General features: G+C 40.5%; 1 protein-coding gene and 1 long non-coding RNA gene across 2 annotated transcripts in view; one reads left to right on the plus strand and one right to left on the minus strand.

Annotated features, from left to right (window-relative positions):
- The window catches only part of LOC136434362 (uncharacterized), a 50,445-nt gene extending 42,850 nt beyond the window's left edge, over nucleotides 1–7,595 (plus strand). The window contains exon 2 of the long non-coding RNA XR_010755737.1: nucleotides 7,425–7,595. This is a non-coding gene — a long non-coding RNA (uncharacterized lncRNA). The remainder of the gene's footprint in view (nucleotides 1–7,424) is intronic.
- LOC136434358 (calcium-dependent secretion activator 1-like) overlaps nucleotides 1–18,047 on the minus strand; it is a 119,937-nt gene that overhangs the window by 84,157 nt on the left and 17,733 nt on the right. The gene's annotated exons all lie outside the window — the stretch shown is intronic.

Consider the following 18,047-nt stretch of genomic DNA (forward strand, 5'->3'; position numbering starts at 1 on the left):
GTACAAATACCTTGTAACAGAGAGTTTAATGGAGAGGTTTTAGATTCTGTCCAAAATTTGAGCTTTTGTCCTCTTCCCATCAGTTTGCTCAAAATGCCTGAGAAGCTAGTAAATAAACTGTTCTGGCCTCCCCCAGTATTTGTGTTTTATATTCTAGTGGAAGGCTGCTAAACTTTGATGGCTCCACTGAGGACTGACGTGGTTGTACTGCTATGTCAAATGACTCCAATAACTCAGTATCATACTATCTTTCACAGTGTGCTTAATAGGTGTCCTAAATATGGGGAGACAGTTTTGTTATGTTCTAAGGCAACAAAAGTAACAAGTTTGGGTAAAGTGGGCTTTGGAAGAGAAGAGTAGGTCTGAAAAAATATTATTTCTCTTCTCAGTACAGCCTTTCCCTTAAACTACCTATACTAAAACTAAACCAAAACTACCTATACTGAAGTCAAATCACTGAATTTGCAAGCACTAGACAGAAGAAAAGTGGTACACTGTGGTGGCCCACATTGGCGCCAGGTAATATGCCATGAAGAAGAAAAAGAGGAAAACCAAATCAGACTACTAGATTGGTAAGAACAATGGCACCATAGCCAGGCTGCACTCGCCTGAAGAAAACAGTGTTTTTGCTGAATAATCACTTTAGAATGGGGCAACCTGCGATCCTTAGTGCCGATTGGCTAATCTAGTCAGCGCAAACTGAGACCTTGAATGCTGATTGGCTATCTCTCTAGAAAGTAACGACCAATGGGAGTTGAGTTGAGGGTATAAAAGCAGCGCAACTTTGCTCTTTGTTGTCTGGTGAAGACTTTCTAATAAAAAGTCGACAACCTTTGATTGTCTCTCCATCCAATTTTCCTTTGAACGTTATAGTTGCTGTTGTTCACCTTGCAGTGCTTAGTGGCATATAGATCAGCATGGTTCTGTATCAGGGGATATTTTCACAGGTAGGGGTTGCTTGCCCTTACCTTTAATATGCTTGAGACACCTCCTTGAAAAAAGGATCCTCCTTTTTATGTCCCTTCCAAAAGACAGGGACAGCCCTAACCGAGATGTCCTATCCCTGGATTTGAACCAGGGTTCCCAGTTACCAACTAATTAGAACCAGGAGCTCGACTATGAGGCTCCTACCAGTTGAGCTACAGGGACATCACTCCATTGAACGCACCTACACAAAAGCCCCTAGGCCCTAGCACTTTCCAGCTAAGCGGAACTTCAGGTGCTCAACTATGAGGCTGCTATCGCTACCAGTTGAGCTACAGGGACAGCCCTCCATTGAACATACCTACATAAAAACTCCTGGCACTTTCCAGTCTCCTCACGACTGCTCAACTCCCTGAAGTTTGATTCCCGCTCTGTCCCATCCCTCCTCTCACAGACTCTCTCTTATTTCCCACCCCGCGCTGACACCCATCAATAAAGCTCCTGACTTCCACCGTTTGGAAGTCAAGCCGCTACCGCAAGCTTCTTTATATGCTACAAACACGACACCCTCTGTAATTTCATAACCCGCAGGGCGGGCACGCCCCACTAAACCTTCATCTTCTCATCCTTTATAGTCCACTTGATATTCCAGAAACAAAGTTTCCAGCCTGCCGACAAAGTTTCCAATAACGGCTCGTCCTTGGAACGGCCTGCGTAGGCAATGGACTAAACAAATTTCATCTTCTCTAGTTGAGGAATGGAGAAACAATTAAGCCGTGGCGGCTTTCTTGTCGGTACAACCCCGGTAATCAAGTCGGGGCCACTCAGGCTCTAATTAAAGCGGCCCAAACCCGATGACTGCGCAATACAAGGTGATGACCACCATACCAATTACATGTACATCCCCCGCTCGCTGAGTTCCCTGCTGCTCAGTCAGCAAAACTCTTCTGTAAAATTAGCGGAATGAGTCTAGTGTGGCGGAGGCGGAGTCCCTCTCCCAGTTCAAAACTGAGCTGGGACGGGCTTCGCTGCATTGAGCTGCCCCCCGCCCTTGTACATATGTATATTACATATGTATATTACTAAAATCAATAAAAATTTCACTTGTCCAGTTCTGTGCACATGTCCTTGTCTACCCCCTCTTTTCTACCCCTTGTTTGCACCTGTTACTAACACTTGCGCAGCTGCTAATAATCCGCCTCAAGGCGGGCTCAGCAGTATCGAAGATGATGATGATGATTCATCACAATCTGCAGAGTGGACAGTTTGAATAAAAAAGTTTCATGGACATCGATCTGTGCATCGGTCTCCTAGTGGTTAGGCTGTTGGGATCAGGATGTAAAGGTCCTGCGGTAGAATCGTTGCCGTTGGCAGGTATTTTTCTTTTGGTCATGTAATAAAGAACTTTATTGTATTTTCAAAGGATATGAGACTCATCAAATTGAGATTACCATCAATCATCATTGCCATGGGTCTGCTGCATTGCAGGTAACTATAAGTAAATCATTGCAACATCATTTACAACATTCAAACAAGGTGGGGCTGTGTGGCGCAACGGCAGAGCATTCGGCTCAGAATCAAGGTGTTCCGGGTTCGAATCCTGTCATGTCACTGATCTTGTTCCCTTGGGAAAGGCACTTTAAACAACTTTCCTCACTCCACCCAGGTGTAAATGGGTACCTGACTCCGGTTGGGGAAGGTCATATTGAGGTTACCTGGTGGCACAGAATGCAAGTGTGGACTCCGAGCAAATATGTATATTATGTGTATTATGTAAAACCTGTAAACCCTGCATCAATTCAGCACTAGAAATGCTGCCATTGCGGGTAATTTCTGACCAATAAAAAACATTATCTAAGGTGACATCCCTAAGGGAACATCAGTGTACATCAGCAGCCAACAATGTAGTGTAGAGCCTTGAACTTGGTCGATACACTTGCTCCCAGGACAGAACTCACCATCCCTTCTCTCCTATGGACTGACGTTTGAATTGGAATCACAGAAAACCTCAAATACACCTCGGAGAGCACTTAGTGGTTTGTGCTTTCTTCCCTAGTACTCCCCAAACCTGATGTTTTACTGTTTAATGGGTGTTCTATTGTTGGCTACTGACACCCAGAGGAAATCAGGTCCAAAATCCGACAGTAAGCACACCTATCTCTCCCTCTCAGTTGTACCGAAATGAAGGCTTTGAAAACTCGCAAATCAATCAATAGTTACACAACTTCTTCAGATAGCACCAATTTACAATATGTGTTGGCTACTGACAGGGAATCAGGTCCAAAATCCAACAATAAGCACACTTACTGTATCTCCTCCTCTCAGATGTACCAAACTGGAGGCTTTGAAAGTGCACAAATCAATCAACAGTAACACAGCTTCCTCAGATAACACCAATTTACTACATGTTGGCTACTGACACCCAAATGGAAATCAGGTCTGAAATCGGACAGTTTTGGTTGAGTCAGATCTCCATTAGTGGTACAATATTCACTATTCTTCCTGATGTCCGACAGTTAGCTCACTTATCTATTTTTCCTGATTGTTACAAACTGAAGACTTCGAAAGCGCACAACTTACATGTAATCAACTACACAATTTCTTCAAACAACACCAATTTATCAAGTTATCTCAGAGACTCTCTCCAGAACTGCATGCTCAAAAGATTTACACATAGCAATTTTCCCAATAGGTTCTTTAACATCAGGCTAGGCAGCCAGCAGTTTGCACAATGAGTACTGAGGTTGTCCACAAGTACATGTATGAATGCTCAATTGAAGTGTTAGGAAACAGGCTCAGTATCATAAATAACATATTGTAGTTAAAAGAAACCCAGCACTGAGCATGATGAAGTTCACACTTGTAATGCACACAAAAAATTGAACTTGCACATGAAAAATTAATGGATTAAAATTAGGCAAGAAAAATATAGTTTCAAAAATGTAATACTGTAAATCCATTTGATATTGCAGTTGATAATTTCAGCATGGGGGGGGAGGTAGTAGTTTGTGGCATTTAATTCTAACAGGGGGAAGAAACATCACTGTCTCTAAATTTTTATATTAGTGATCACATATTTGTTATATATATATCATGAAATTTTAGCAATTGACTAGTGACCATTAAAGTAGCTAGAATTAAGTTACTGATAACAAATCAAAAGTTACAGTAACATTTTTTTCCAGCACTGAACAAGGTGAAGTTTAAACTTGAAATTCAACACACAAGTTCAAGGTGATGGGCTATTCATCTTCAAGGAGTCCATAACTTCAGCCCAAAATTTGAATATAAATTGCAACCTTGCTGAGCTTGTGTTGGATTGGAAATCCAAACTTTAATCAATGTGTCTTGCACACACAGATGAACTTTCGTGGTAGTTCTCTCTAAAGTTTTTAGATTTTCAACACAAAACCTACCTGATCATAGACAGGGTAAAACTGGTCATTTAATATTGGCAATTTAGAAATAGTAATAAAGTAAGTAAGTCAACTTAGAAATAGTTTAGTTTAAAACTGTTGATGTAAAGTTTGCAGCAAGAATACTGAAGACGCAAAGTTTTTCATGATATCCTACATGTAACTTTTTAGAAATACAAGTTCAACGAACTTATTTTTTTCATTCTGAGCATTCAAGCTTGGCATTTTCTAAAGAGGGAAAGATAGAGAATCAGGCAATAAGATTGGAATGCCCTGGGGGTCCATCATTTTCCGACTTTGATAAGAGTTTAAAATTGCTTTCATCTAGACAAGATTTCAACATCCGCGAAGTAATCAATAAAAGTCTGGAGACTCCAACCCCCCGTCACGACCTGTGGTTATCACAATCCTCCCGTCCATCGTGACAAATGGTCCTGACTTTCCTCTCGCCCACCTGAAATTTATCCGCATCATGCAATTTTCCTCCCTTCATCTCCTATCTCCGTCAAAGCTCTAGTCTGGTCCAGCGGTTAGCGACCCTGCTTCAGGACCAGGAGGTCGGGAGTTCAAATTCAGGTAGTTGTTGCTCAACAACTACCTGAATTTGTTGCTCAACAACTTATAACTACTGTATTGTCTCGAATAAAGTATGCACTTTTTAAACATGTCAAAATTCAAAAGGCAGCACAAATCATTGCTAAAGTCAGGGTGCGTACTTCATTTAAGGTTATTGCCAGGACAAATTGGAAAAGGACCTCAAACTCAAACCCTTGCTTAATCAAACCAGGAACCCAGCTACGGTTAAACAATACATGGCTCAATACCTGCCAATTTGTAACTTGTCGTAGGCAATCCTCAAGTTTGCAGAGACGATGCTGGTGGAGTAAACAAGAGAATCTTTTATGAATCTAAGGAATGGCATTATGTAGAAGCCCTTGATATAGCCTTATAGGAAAAATGACCTGGAGATAATAGAAGGAACTGAATTTATCCTGTTAAAAATGTGTTCAAGATCAGTGGAGAAGGGGTGCGCACTTTATTTGGGGTTTTTGACTTTACGTTTCAGTTCTGCAGATTTGTCTGGAACTAGCCCCAAATCAGGGGTGCGTACTTTAATAGAGAAAATACGGTACTTTCTGTCACAACCATGCAGAGGATGAGTGGCATAACTGTTCATTTTGTTCATTGAACTGTTACAGTTTGAGATCACTCTGACTTGTCTGCTTCCTACAGATTTGTCTACATTTTGCATGCATGCATCAAATCAGGAGAAACAGGTTGGGAAAGTTTGTTTGTTTGTTTGCTTGCTTGTTTGTTGATAGAATCTCCATATTAGTACTAAATACATTCTTGGAGTCCTAAAACAATACTACAACAGGAAAAAAATTATGCTTTTGCTTGTATTATATGAGGTTTTGATAAGTGTCTTATGTGTGTTTACCAAATCATTAAGAACATATGTTGGATCAATGGAGCAAACAAACAAACTTTTTACAGTGTCACTGATTATCGTAATTATACATCAACAATTATGTTACAAAATATCCTGAATTAAGAAAGCATCTGTTGGCAATCCCAATCCCTATATAAAATGCACCACGACCGTTAATCTTTTTACTCATAACGGTATAAGAGAAAAACAAACAATGCCATCTGGCTGGTACTTCAAGCCAACTGTTCTCCAGAAATGCTTGTTTAACTCCCAGGCAAAACCAATCAAACTTACTGGTTCTCAGCCCACAAGGAGAAGAAAGAGGCAGGATAAATGTAGAGACTGGTGACTCAGTAAGGAATTCTAAAAGTCTCAAGTGTGAAATTTGTTGCCTCTTCCTTGTACTCCCGAGAATGATTTGCAAACTTTAAATAAGCGTCTACGGTGAAGTCACCAAGATGTTCTTGATATGGTGATTTGGAGGCTGGTAAGTTACAAACAGTCGATACTAAATTGACTTTTTTTACAGCACTAAACTATGCTGTATAGTTCCCTACAAGTACAGGAAGAATTGACATGCTCAATCTGTACAGTAGAGTCATCACCTGTCTACAGATTCAGTACACCGTTGGTGAGGGTTAAGGGCAATCCTCCCTACTGTTATTGGTCAGGACATTCCAGCCTCGCAGATAACTTCCACCGTCATCTGGGAAATAAAAGCCTGCTTCTTGTACCATCACTCTTCTGGCCTACAGAGCCATTAATAAAAGGGAAATGTGAGGTCTTGACAGCAGGATTCTAGCTAGGATTCATGGACAGGGTGTCCAAAAATTGAGGGGGTGGGGGCAGGCTATTAGCAAGCAGGGTGTCTTTTGGACACCCTACACTAAGAAAAGAAAGAAATTAGATGCCCTACTTTGTCAGATTGTGCCAATAGAAATATTTCAGCAATACCTTTGTTTGATTTTTACCTGGATAAAATCTCATGGAGGTTTTATTTTCAGTGGCATTTGTCTGTCTTCATGTTGGGGTGGGGTTGGTCATCAAGTATTCTGCCAAGAACTACAGGTACTATAGTATATCTGTGGCGACAGCATTTCAAAGTTAACTTTTCCAGATATCTCCAGTGAAAATGGATGCCTGGATTATTGTGAGGCTTACAGCCACCAGGAAATGAGATTTTGCGGGATGGGAGGTTGCCATGGTGATCCTGTCACTGGACACCAGCCAGGTACCGGACTGGGAACACTGCCAAACAGACTGGCTCGGAGTTCAACTGGAATGAATCATGAGTCCTTCTCTTTACAGAGTGAAACCAGAACATACACAAGATATCAAAACCACTTGGGAGACCAAACCTACACAACTTAATCTCCCTCCAAAGAGCTATCTACAACTCAAAAATCTTGACCATAGCTTGTCCAGAACATAAAATATCAACCTGGGAAATCAAACTGCAGTACCTTATAAAGTCGCTAAGGGGCCAAAAATCTAATCATTTTGAGGTCTCATCAAGACCTACCAACATACCAAATATCAAGACAAGACAGCCCGAAAAATATAACTGTCTTAGCAAAGGTAGAAATGCATCAAAATTGAGACTAGTTCATATCTAGGATATAGGAGATTCTTTTTTTTTTTTACACAACCAGGTAATCTCACCTGCTGACGTTTCGGTGTCTGTCAGACACCTTCTTCAGAGCTTCTGACTAGAGTACTGCTTCTCACCGCTATAAGTAGCCGATGTAGGTGGCGCTTTTGCGGCGAGAACGTAATCCCAAATATGGCTGAGCTTGTATCCCCCCTCGTCTCGGTTCATCACAGGTGATGACTTCCTGATCCATACTGCCTCTTTAATCCAACGAATGCGTCTGTTGTCCTCTCTGTCTATTACTTTGGCCCCCTCCCAGTCAATGACGCAGTTGTTTCTAGCAATATGGTCCGTGACTGCAGATTTCTTCTCTTCTTGTTGTGCCTGTCTTTTCTGGGATCTGGTGTACTTGACCGCATCCATGTCGGTAGCTTCCTTTTTGTGTTCCTTAAGCCTAGTTCCAAGGGTCCTGCCTGTTTCCCCAATGTATACTTCCTCGCAGCTTGCGCACGGGATCTTGTATACACAGTCTGTTTTGACTAGGTCATCGACCTTGTCCTTGGGATCTCAGCCATATTTGGGATTACGTTCTCGCCGCAAAAGCGCCACCTACATCGGCTACTTATAGCGGTGAGAAGCAGTACTCCAGTCAGAAGCTCTGAAGAAGGTGTCTGACAGACACCGAAACGTCAGCAGGTGAGATTACCTGGTTGTGTAAAAAGAATCTCCTATATCCTATATTCTACCAACCTGATGAAATTATTTTCGGAAGTTCATATCTAGGTTTTGCCCTGAGGACACCCCTCCTACAGTACATGGTTTTGTCCAAAATCTGATCCTAACCTGCCATCACTTCCACAATACATGCTTCTGTCCACTGTGCTGAAACCTGATCCTAACCTACCACCTCTTTTATAGTACATGGTACTGTCCTTCCCACCCCCCTTCACATAACATGGTTCTGTCCACTGTGCTGAAACCTGATCCTAACCTACCACCCCTTCTATAGTACATGGTACTGTCCATCCTACCACACACCCCCTCCACGGCACATGTTCTGTCCTTGGTGCTGAACTCTGGTTGCTATAAAGAATATGTCATTTCCTTTGTTATAACAAACATTTGAGGGGCAGTCTTTCCAAAATATCTAGCATCCTTCGCAGGGGACTTAAAGACATAACACCTATGTTTCTGGTGAGCTACACCTTTAGTACAATAAAGATCCTACCACAATAATCGATAACAGTGGGTGGAAATAGACCAAATCCATCAGTTTCCAACTCACACACTGGCTTTTTATGTAGTTGAGTAGCCTTGGCTTCAAGTCAGGTATAACAGTAAAGTGATTGAGCTTATTAAGCCTGATAGGGCCATTTCAATTCAATTTGTTGGTTCTCAGATTTAAAAACATTCTGCTAAATTGGAATGCAAACATGAAGAAAGGCTTCGAGAGAAATTTCTGTTTCTTGCTAGTTACAGGGAGTGAATGCTGTCAGATTTTCATCTCAACCCTCGTTTTTCATAATATCTCCTTTTTTAAATTTTTTTAAATCAGAATTGCAACTGTTACAGTGCAATACATGTGGGACACAGGCTGCTATTGCTGGTGTCGTCACCCACACACATTATATACCCGTTTTACACTTGGGTGGAGTGAGGAAAGTCGTGTAAAGTGCCTTTTCCCAAGGGCACAACATCAGTAGCGCCATGGGATTCGAACCCGGGACCGCTGGGTTCTGGGCCCAAAACCACACGACCACACCAATATATCTTGTTGCTGCAATGTTAATCAGAAAGGTCCAGAACCGGTGACATAAATTGGTGCAGCCTTAGGCTAGTTGGCTGCACGTCAGCAGGACCAATAAAAGAGGACCTGAACGGCTGACGTGAATGAGTATTTACAAGTCCTGACAAGTGTCACCAGGCGAGGCAAGCAGGCTCATCACGGTAATGAACAGCCTCACGGCATCCACAGCTGGGACTGCCTCAAGTTCACCGCTTACTCATTACTGTGCATTCATTTACTTTCACAGCGGTTTTATCTTGCAGTAGGAGGGGAAAAGGAGGTTTTTGCACTGTTTTTGAAACAGTTCTATGGTTTTTCTTTGACGAGTTTGCCCAGTGCAATGTCACCGAACTAAACTGAAACAGTATCCCATACCTAATCAATCAATCAATCTTTATTCTGAAATCAACATTGCAGGTATGTCTGACGACACACCTGAATTACATTAGATTTCTTACAGAAGTATGTTAAAAACATTTCAGTGGACCAGATTTTTTTTTAAACACATCACAATATTCATTACTATGCGCTTATTTACATTAAAATGTTACTTTGGACGATCGAGGACAGACGAGTATAGCCTTAAACTAGGTTTTGAAGGTCTCTCAGAGTCCTCATAAAGAACGCGTCACTGTGCCTTTTGGTCTTACTGAGTGGGAGTTTGTACATGTGTCGGGTTTAACTGAGTCATTGATTGAAACAAGGTCGACTCACTGAGAGTGGAATGAGCTTGAGCCTGGTGTGGCGGAGGTGGGGTCCCTCTCTCAGTTCAAAACTGAGCTGGGGAGGACCCTGCTGCATTGAGCCACCCCTACACATCGATATGTAAATATTACTAACCCACCAAATTCACTTGTCCTGTCTTTTGCACGCACAAAATCAGTTACTTACCTTCATTTTCTCTGTTTATCCGTACCGGTCACTTGTTTGGTAACTAACACTTCAACACGCACAAACTACTACTAGTAATCTTGTTTTTCACGAGGTTAAGCAGAAAGAAAAAAGAAGGTGCACATTACCCTGTTTGTTATGAAACTCTACTTTCGGAACTAGTATGATTCTTGTTTCTTTCACTGTTAGTTTATGTTCACTGTTTTCACGGTCACCTCTGAACTGTGATTTTATCGTCACCGTGAAAAAAACTGTTGTTATTTATCATGATTGCTTCACACATCCGTTCTGTAAATCACTTGCCGCCACCGTGAAGTTTAAGTTCAGTGAAAATGTCAATTTTCCTTGAAATTTTGCTACCATGAAGATAAAGTGAATTACAGTATCTATATTAAGATCCTGAAAATAATTGGGCAAATCTTTATAAATTGGTGAACCTGTGAGGACGTCCTGCTGGCAATAAATCCCGCTCCTGGAGGGAAGCACAAAATGGGCAGGTTGACCTGTTCGCCCCACCCTCATAATTCTCGAGCTGTTGCCATGGCAACCGTTTGACGGATGTGTGGGGAAAACGGATATCCCCTCAGTGCCATTACCAGCCATGACCCCTGACCTGCAGGTGGACTTCATTAATGTTTGATGGGCTAAGCTCGGCCCCCAGGGGGCCGCCAAGGGGGTTTTGGTGGAAAATGCTCCCTCCAGGCTTGTCATTAGGCCTTGTCAATTAATTTTCTTGTTTCTGGGACATTCTCCAGCAAAAACGTCAGTTTCCAAAATCATATCCACTTGCTTGAATAACTGTTATTTGGTGTAGTGTGTGCTACGGTACAGACTGTGAACCTTCAACTGTGTTTTAGTGGAAATTTTCCCTCAAGGCTTATCATTGGGGCATGTCGATCCATTTCTTCTGTTCTGGGACATTTGTTTTCAATTCTGGCAGGAGGACATGGTCAGCAAAACAATATCTAGGATGAGAAGGAAAACTTGAACCTTACTATACAGATATATCTAAACCCCTGTATATGAGACGAGATACAGACTTCAACCTCAGAATTTTTTGTGGAAAATGTTCGCTCAGGTCTTATCATTAGGCCATGCCGATTCATTTCTTTGGTTCTGGCACATTGGACATTCTTTTGTAAAATCTTCAGCAAGACAACATCAAGCAAAGAGGGTTGGAAGAAAAATATATCTCTCCCCTAAAACCTTGTGAGTTGAGGTACATGTACAGTCTTTCCCCCTCAGACTTTGCATTGGAGAAAAATATTACCATTTGGCCATATCAATAAATTTCTTTGGTTCCGGAACATTCTTCGTTAAAAACTTAGGCAAGAGGACATCATAAAAAGAGAGTTCAGACAAACGCTTGGATCTATGAACTTCTTGAGTCTGTGTATCAAAACAACCCTGTTTTCATAATTGGTGGAAAATATTCCATCTGGGATTATCATTAGGTCATTTGGCTCTAGAAAATTCTCCAGTAAAACGTAAGCAAGATAGACGACATGATAAAAACAGAAGACTGGGAAGGGAACTTGAATCTGTTCATATTCAGAAAATATATTTTCCTTTAAATAAGCAAACCAAGATATAGGCTCAAATCTGAGACTCAAGATTCTAATTGTTAACAATTCCAGATTAGCATTATTTTACTGAATTCATGAACCAACAAGTTGAACTGTTTGGGCCTTAGTACATGAGTACCCATCAGAAATGAACAAAAGACATTAATCCATCAAAACTCTGGAAAATGGATTTAGTAATTTACCTGTTTTTCCAATCCACTTGTCTTTATTTAAGATAATAATGCATATTCAATGGCAAACCATAAATACAATCAACTGAGCACTGAGTCAGGCCAGCCCCCCATTAAACAGCCCATCTATATTCATGAAAACTGGGGAAAGATGATTCCAGTAGGGGCAACTGTAAGCTAAACTTTCAAAGTACTCAAACTTTGATACAGGGGGAATACGTTTGATATACAAATTTTAAAATATATCACTGTCTTGATATATCACAGTATGGTTCATTTTTCTTCTGCCAATCAATTGTCAAGATCAGAAATCTACTCATTATTTTTGCCTTCAACCAATACAAATCAAGTCCCTATATTTAGGGCTTACATGTACATCAGGAAGACGAAGGTTATGGAGAGTTTGAGGCTATCCTTCAAAATCGAGCCATAAAATGATAAATGGGTAAAAATACATTTTGTATCTCATCTGAGCGAGGCGGCAATGGAGGAGAATGCAAGGATCGGATTTCCGGATGTTGTTATTCTGGCCACCAATCAAACTGGCTGGCTTTCGGATTAAATAAATAATACTGAATTGTAACATCAATATGGAAGTATCTCCTGGAATCAGGTTAACACCTTCATGCATTTACTGATGTATAGGAAGTGTATAGGAATATAGTCTGATTAAACTTCTCCCTGCTGCATAACTCTGTAACAGATACATATTTAGTGCCAAACGGCTATACTTCAGCAGGGAAATGGTTAAAATTAAAGGTTTCCTCCTAGCCTTAATCTCTTTCTTTGAAATATCCAAGAACCGAGGAAATATATTGGCGTGGCCTTAGAAGTGCATCATCAATAAACCACTACTACAAGAAAGAAATGATTGTGGAAGAAATAAGTCATTCGACCAGGGTTTTATTAAACACTCCATCTGTATTCATAAAACCCTGCCGGAAGCTACGACTGTGACAGGAGCGCAGCGTCGCCGGGCCCCCGACTGAACCCGTCAGGAAATCATCAATAATCGATAATACGTCGCGGATGATTTCGACATAAATGTTCATTCATGATACGGCCTTATGATGGGACACATGAGCGACCATGACCTCCCATTACGATGCACTCCCCGGGAATCACAATTCCAAATTTTCCTTCACAAGCAGAAGAGGTACTGGCAACAACTCCCATTACCACAAATCATTCAGGAGGGCAATGTTGTTAATTTTCATTTTCAAATTTGTCATTTTTACTTAAAATGTAAGCTCACAAGATTTTGGGACGGATGGTGATTTTTTTTTACCTTCCTATGAGCAAATTTCTGTCCTGGGACAGAGGGACGAGATCTTGAGACTGCGTCTCGATGCGTCTTCTCTGACAGCGAGGAAACTCTCTGGCCCCCGAGTTGTTCTTAGGGGGGAATCCGTCATTAAGAAATGTGAAACTGGGTCATGACTTGACGTGAGTGATCGCCGTAAACGGAGCGCCGCGCCATCGTTCCCACCTGAACCCTGAAGGATCACCCGAGGAAAATCAATATCACCTCGTCTTACAGACATGCGGCTGGGCCAAAGCCAGGGCTCAATATCAGAGCTGCGTACCTTAACGTAACATGAGGTACAGACTCTAAAGAGGTATATGGATACAAAGGTTTAGCTCTGCCAAAGCCAGGGCTCAATATCAGGGCTGCGTACCTAAATGTTCTTCACAGTCTTTTATGATAATAATGTTGCTATGCTTTACGTTAGAACTAATTTTGAGTATTGTCAAATCCGCAATTCAGCCTACAGGCTGCGAGGGATTTATTTGCAATAAACCATACATCATCATCATCATCATCAAACACTTCATCAAGTACAGAGGTTAAGCTCTGCCACAGCCAGGGCTCCATATCAGGCCTAGGGCGGTGTACCTAAACGTAACGTTTGGTACAGAGGTACGAAGGTTTAGCTATGCCAAAGCCAGTGCTCCATATCAGAGCTGTGTACCTAAACGTAACATTAGGTATACAGAGGTAGGAAGGTTTAGTAAAGCTCTGCCAAAGTTAGTTACATTAGGTACATGTACACAGAGGTACTGTATATGTAAACAGAGGTATGAAAGTTTAGCTATTTCAAAGCCAGGGCTCAATATCAGGCCTAGGGCTGTGCACCAAAACAAAGAGCTGTCTCCAGAACCTGTCCCTCTCTCCCGGGACAGAAATTTGCTGGTTGGGATGGACAAACATTGTCTGAACTCAAAGACATGACAATCAATCAATCAATCAATCAATCAATCATGGTCATCATCATTGATGCATTAGAAGCGGCTGTGGGAATTATATTTTTGTATTTATGAACTTGAAATGAAAGATGTAGCAACAAAAATAATTCTGATTCATCATCTCAAAAATATTTCTTAACAAGCAAAAGTCACAGATTTATTTTCATTTTCATAAATTTCCTTCTGCATGCTGCATGTTGCGAGTGGGTATTTGGAGTAGGGCTGCATGCATAACATCAGGTACAGGTACCGGTGCAGAGGTTTAGGTTCAGGTCCGGACACAGCACCGGTATGCAGCCCTAATTTGGAGCCCTGTAAGCCCCTGTGATTGGGGGATGATGAACTGGTATCGACAACGGGAACGCGTCTGGAATGAGCACATTTGTTTCCATGAGCAATACCAAAGGCTGTTATGTGTCATGACAACCGTGGGGATACATATTTTACACAGGGATCAATATGAAATCTATGGATGTGCTGCTACTGTTGTTATTGGATATTAAATCTATGAATGTTCTGTTGTTATAATTATTGGATATTTGATGTAACATATGATGCTTACATTTCTTAATGATGCCATCACAATGAGTTTATATCATTACAATCATATCAAAGATAGAAGTAACTCATTTCTTATTCTATAAAACATATATAAATCTATGAATGTGCTGCTACTGTTGTTATTGGATATTTGATGTAACATATATGCTTACATTTCTTAATGATTCCATCACAATGAGTTTGTATCATTAAAATCATATCAAAGTAACCCATTTCTTATTCTAGAAATATAAATCTATGAATGTGCTGGTACTGTAACAGTTGTTATTGGATATTTGATTTTGACATAACTAACATATGATGCATACATTTCTAAACGATGCCATCACAATTAGTTTGTATCATTACATATCAAGGCCAGAAGTGCTCGTTTTTTATTCGACAAAACACATATTGAAGGCTTTTAGATGTCTTGCATGAACCTTGGATGATGTTGGTCCAATTTTTCAAAGCCAAACTGAACCAAACCCTGAGTTCTGCCGCAGGCCATTTCCTTCCTTGTGCTGAGGCCTCATCCCATGTGGACAGCTAGGATGTATGATCCAGTGTGCTGAATTGTGTTCTACATCAGTTTGCACATACAATGATAAGAAATTTCAGTCTGGTGTGAATAAAAATTGGTCCTGACCAAGGCAACTTATCAAAGCCAAAGCAAAATCTCCAGCGGGCCATTTCCTCCCTCCTCCCTCCCCTGCACAGGTAGGTTGCACGATCAGGTGTTTATTATTGTTTATTGTTTATTTGCATATGTGCAGTATAAAACAAAGATGAATAGAGCAAAGAATACATGCAGGGGAGGCCAAGAAGCCTATACAGCTTTTCGGGGGCCTCCCCTAAACTACACAAATGGAATTTTTACAAAATTATATATAATCGAAACTAAGAAAAATTAACGAAAGAAAAAATTGGAATTGTAACATAAATCCTAATGAAACAAATGAAAAGAAGAGGAACTACAAAGTGAATTTTGAGTTGTAAACATAATAAGTATTATAATGAATAACAATTTATAAAGGAATAGGTCAAAATTATACAAAAATAACAATCAAATGAATTATACTGTCATCAGATACCAAAGGAAAAAATGTGTTCCACTTCACCACACACCCATATCACTGTTGGTCAGTAGCACTCCCCAGCCAATATCCCTGCACTAGACAACAGCAACCACATACAAAACCTTCTAACTACTCCCAGCTATCATTAAGGTTGTATCCACTTGGCTGTTATATCAGAATACAGATTCTAAACCAATCTATTGTCCATCTTAAGTCTATTACAATTTGCCAGAACTCTTTTGCAACACATACAAAACATAACAGTCCATGAACACTCACACAATATCCTGCAACCACTCCCAACTATCAGTCAGGTTGTATCCATCATGCTGTATCAGAACCAATTTTGTCTGAGCAAGACAATTACATTACCAGAACCTTTTGGCAGCAGGTCCAAAACATTCCAATTCATGTACCCTCACACAAAATGCTCCAATCATGCCCAGATATCAGTCAGCCTGTATCCACTGCACCCTATAAGAGCCAATTTTTTTGTCTAAGAAAGCCTTAGAATTACATTGCCAAGAATTTTTTGGTGATGCTGAACTGGAAGATCAACATGAAAACTAAGTCTAAAGAAAGGCCTGTACTTTTCTACACACACTTGGATTACAGTCTAAATACTGTCAGATTCAAGTATCTCCAAGACTTCTCTTTTCCCTGAAATCCTCTTCTGCTTTAAAGTCTCCCAGCACCATTTGGAATAACAAGCTGCTCGTGAAATTTTACTGAAACCTGCAATATTCCAACTGAAAAAAGATATCTCATGCCCTGTGAGCGACACTGCTGCCCTACATGTATAATCCTGATGTCATATTTAATATCCCTCCACACAGTGAAATAATCTCAGCCTAAACAGACTGTTCTGTATTCCCTGCACCACCTTTAATCTCCCTTTCACTGTGTATGTCGTTAGACCAGGGAAGAAAAGGTTGAGTTTCCTGTTACTCGACCAGTCCTGGCAAAACCCCTTTTTTTCGGTGGACAGCTAGCATGGGATGGGACATAAAATAAATCTGACAACTGAGTGATGAAATGCTGAAGAATTGTTGTACTCGTCATTTCTTGCTGCAATAGAAAATTGTGCATGTACAGTACCATGTAAATCTGTACGATTGAATATGATGTTGAAAATATCAGTGACAGTGTCCTGATGCTTTTCAGTTTTACATTGTCAAACTGAATTTGTTGAAATACTTGGGCCAAAAGTTTTCTACAAAAAGAGAGCATCCCTACCTATCGACCTTAATTTTTTAGGACCGTAATATATATTAATCAGAAACACAACATTGATTTCCCTAGGCCTGTAACCTTTCCCTTCACCGTGCCATGTTGTTAGAAATATCGGTGACAGTGTCCCGATACATCTCAGTTTTGTTAAACTGTATTTGTTAAATCACTTGGGCCAAAAAAATTGTAAAAAAGAAGAGAGCATCCCTACCTATCGACCTTAATTTTCTAGGACCGTAATATATATTAATCAGAAACACAACATTAATTTCCCTAGGCCTGCTATCTTCCGCTTCACTGTGCCATGTTTTTCTAGAAATGTTCATGACAGTGTCCCTGATGCATCTCAGTTTTACATCATATTGTTAACTAATATTTGTTGGAACACTTCGGCCAAAATCTAGAAAAAAGGAGAATCTCTACCTCCCGAAACTAATTTTGTTAGGGCTGTAAAAAGACACACAACTATACATCAATTTTTCTCAGCCTGTTATCTCCCTTTCGCCATGCCGTGTTGTTAGGAAGTCGTGATTGCCGGCGTACAGCCTCCAATTACTATAGATTAACGATAAAACAAAGACTTAATCAGACGGCTGCAGTTGGTCGTCTGTAGATCGCCAGACGGGACCGCTCACTTGCGGCTCTGCGACGATTAATCCCCTAATCCTCGGAACATCGAAGAGAAACAATTAAAGGATGAACGTAGACGAGAAAGAATTCATAACAGGTGTAATTACTGCAGGAAGATCTACCAGTCTTAACTAAAAGGTTTATCAATATTCTGGTGATGATCTGTTTAAGGAAACCTGAGTGGAAAACATGATTGCTATACAGTATCTAATTTCTTTACAAAGCTGTTAGCAGACTTCAAGTCAGAGCAGGCATCATCTTTGCTGTCGGTTGTTTAATGCGATAATTGTTTTTATTCTTAAAAGTAATTGTTTCTTCTAGATTTCATATTCATCTTCTTCGACCTGGTTTGTATCAAACATTTTCCTTCAAGTTTTTACTGAAGTAAAAGAGAAATTATTGTGGCATTACGTAGTTTGAGGACACTTGAGTGGAAAATATGATTGCTATACAGTCTCTAATTTCTTTACAAAGCTGTTAGCAGACTTCAAGAGCAGGTATGATCTTGAAATCTGTTGTTTAATG

The sequence above is a fragment of the Branchiostoma lanceolatum genome, chromosome 5, assembly GCF_035083965.1.
Source record: "Branchiostoma lanceolatum isolate klBraLanc5 chromosome 5, klBraLanc5.hap2, whole genome shotgun sequence".
In the NCBI taxonomy this organism is placed as follows: domain Eukaryota; kingdom Metazoa; phylum Chordata; class Leptocardii; order Amphioxiformes; family Branchiostomatidae; genus Branchiostoma; species Branchiostoma lanceolatum.